The sequence below is a fragment of the Thermobia domestica genome, unplaced genomic scaffold, assembly GCF_964235325.1.
Source record: "Thermobia domestica unplaced genomic scaffold, izTheDome1.hap1.1 HAP1_SCAFFOLD_1645, whole genome shotgun sequence".
NCBI classification, from domain to species: domain Eukaryota; kingdom Metazoa; phylum Arthropoda; class Insecta; order Zygentoma; family Lepismatidae; genus Thermobia; species Thermobia domestica.
The window spans coordinates 6,920-10,228 of NW_027657355.1; the positions used below are offsets into that span (position 1 = coordinate 6,920).

The 3,309-nt window shown below is 37.1% G+C and overlaps 1 non-coding gene across 1 annotated transcript; it reads right to left on the reverse strand.

Moving 5' to 3' along the window:
- Nucleotides 1–1,537: 1,537 nt before the first annotated feature.
- Nucleotides 1,538–1,656, reverse strand: LOC145677935 (5S ribosomal RNA). Its single transcript, XR_014130102.1, has one exon. It is a non-coding gene; the product is annotated as a 5S ribosomal RNA (ribosomal RNA).
- Nucleotides 1,657–3,309: the final 1,653 nt, after the last annotated feature.

Here is a 3,309-nt window from a genome sequence, read left to right on the forward strand (position 1 = left end):
CGTATGCTGAAAAAACAAGTGCAACATTCAAGAAATCAATACCAGAAACATCGTCTCCCACAATGGAATCACCGGCAAACTGGAAAGACCTACTCAGCTTGTTCCAAGAACTGCAGCTACATAGACTACTTCCGGCTCTCCAAAAAAGGTATCACCAAATCAAGACGGCTACTGACATATTTAGCAAACTCATCATCTTTTGTGAAATCTTGGAAGATTTTCAGGACTAACCGCTTCACATGCACTATACAGGACCACACCCTTATGAGGGCCAGCTCAGACCACAACATTGGATGACCAGCCAACCAATCCTCACTTACGGAGAATATAAACTAGCCAATCACCTTCTTCTCTAGTATCTCCAACTCACCCTTTCCAGTCATTTTCTTTTCTGCGGGGATTGCGTCAATTGCATCCCTAGATGTGCACTCAAATGCCTCACATTACTCGCCTCTCATAATCTTCATCCTCATCTTTCATCATCAACCAAAATTCACATTCTGTAGGATTGCGACAGTTGCATCCGAAAAAGTTCATCTTCGTCAAACAATGTCAATCATCACAACTTCAAATAAGAGGCAGGAGCTCCTCAACAGAGCTCGGAACTCATACATCAAAACCTGTCATGAATAACTGGCAACTGGCAACTGGCAACTGGCGGACACATCTAATTTTGCTGAACGAGTGAGTCATCATGCCACCAAAAACTAGCGGAAAGGCTGCAAAGAAGGCTGGTAAAGCCCAAAAGAATATCTCCAAGGGAGATAAGAAGAAGAAGAGGAGGAGGAAGGAGAGCTATGCCATTTACATCTACAAAGTTTTGAAGCAAGTGCATCCTGACACTGGCATATCTAGCAAAGCTATGAGTATCATGAACAGCTTTGTTAATGACATCTTCGAGCGTATTGCTGCTGAAGCTTCTCGTTTGGCCCATTACAATAAGCGGTCAACTATCACCAGCCGGGAAATCCAAACAGCTGTGCGCCTTCTTTTGCCTGGTGAACTTGCCAAGCACGCTGTAAGTGAGGGTACGAAGGCTGTTACCAAGTACACAAGCTCTAAGTAAAAATCTTCTTCAAGATTTTTCATTTCAAACGGTCCTTGTCAGGACCAACACATTATTCGAAAGAGTTAAATCACGAAATTTGCTTCATTCTGTTATGTAGAAACACCTTGAAATCCAATTTCTATATGCTGTTAGTAAAAAAGTAAAGCACATAGCGGAGATGTGTCGTGCTTGTATACGAAAGGCATTTACTCGCCGGAGATCTACACTTAGTCATAATAATTTACTTTTAAAAAGTGGTAATACATTCCGTGTTAAGTATAGTAGTAGGTGCACACGGATCGGAAATCAGGTTATTTTAATGTGCCGTGCAAATAAACAGGCTGTTAGTGTAAGAAATAGTGGGTATAACGCTTAGAATATCGATTAATCGCTATGAAATAATGTTGATAAATTATCTCTTGAAAGTACTATAAAATTAATGTTTCTAGTATTTTCGTACTTGAAGGATAATGAAATTTGAAAAAGAGATGCCAACAGCACCTGGTGTTCCCAGGCGGTCACCCATCCAAGTACTGACCAGGCCCGATGCTGCTTGACTTCGGTGATCGGACGAGAACCGGTATATTCAGCATGGTATGGCCGTTGGCAACTACCTTTTCTTCAATGTCCTGTTAAGGAAGTATGTTTTAAGTAAGAATTGACATTATTAACTATAAAGGCAAGCATATTAACGTCGTTAACATTACTTGGAATATACTAATATTCGAATAAATATTTGAATGTTCGAATGATGAGTGATTCGGATGTTCATAGTGCCACTATGTCCTATCGAGTTTACTATCACGAACCACGTATGAAATTGTATATAAATAAATAAAAATAAATCCTTTATTAAGTATTGATTACAGGAAAAAGGCAAACTTACATTCTTTAATGTACACAATGAAATGTATGAAAGATATTTTTAAGATATGTTTCACTTACCCTTTATAACGCAAGGTAGTTTTCAGTGTAGCATCCTCTTCAGCTGCGAGATAACGTAAGGCAGATGATCATTCAGTCGTGAAGCACTAAAATGTAATATACATTTTAACTATTATCGATAAGAATTATTTACTGCAGGGATGCAAATAAAGTGAGGCAAATTAGTAAATAAAAACCGATACTGTAACTGATAATGTAATTACGTATCTGTATTAGTTGTATATACAGTAATCGCACGATTATCCGCGGAGTTGGATGTTGGCATAATCGCGCATAATCAGCAGTATGAGCAGAAAAGGGAAATGAAATGAAATCTTTAGATTTACGTCGCATACTTATACCGGTTACGCTAAAGGAGACGGTGATGATGAGTACTGAATGAAGAAAGTGGGAGGAAACGGGAGAAACCCGAGAAAACCCATGAGCACGGTCTTTATGCACGACAAAGTTCACACGGCACGAGCTGGGATTGAACCAGGGACCCCAAGCACCGGAGGCCAAAAAAGGGACAAAAAGTCTTTCGTGCAACTTTCGTTTTCGGTAAAAAGTTTACACATAATTTAGAAAGAGTAGTTTTCTGGTCTTTTTATTTCACAAGTTGGTTCATGTCTATATTTTTTACATGCATAAAAAATTTTTCAACTCCCTTGCTTAGTTCCTGTTAAAGACCTCTACCTCTGATTGTATTTTTTGCACATATTCTTATTGTTTTCAGACAACATTTCTAAGAGCGTAATTTATCGTCAGCAAGAAAAGAAAAGGAAAGCCTCGGATAGTGGAATGTGTACTGTATATATATATATATATATATATATATATATATATATATATATATATATATATATATATATATATACGTATTAGTATATAGTTTTATTTTATACGTCTCCTATTATTACACAATGTGCAGATATTGTGAAAGCGCAAGTAAATATGTATAACTCCCCGTTCTGCACTTAATAACTTGAAAGAAGTTCGGGGAAGGTAGTGTAACAGAAAGTGCAAACAGAAATGAGGGTTTACAGGCATTTAATATTATTCCGTAGTAGTATGATTTTTTGTAAATATATATATATATATATATATATATATATATATATATATATATATATATATATATATATATATAAACATACATATTCAATGATATAGTAAGAGGTTAGCAGCACTGATAGAACTGCAGAAAGTACAAAACCGTTAATAAGAAAGAGAGAGAGATGGTGGCCGCTTTTGTGCTTTTCATTGGCTAATTCCGAATTGCGCGCGAATACGTACGAGATTTCTTTCTTTTTCCTCTTCGCAGCCCAGATGTTGCC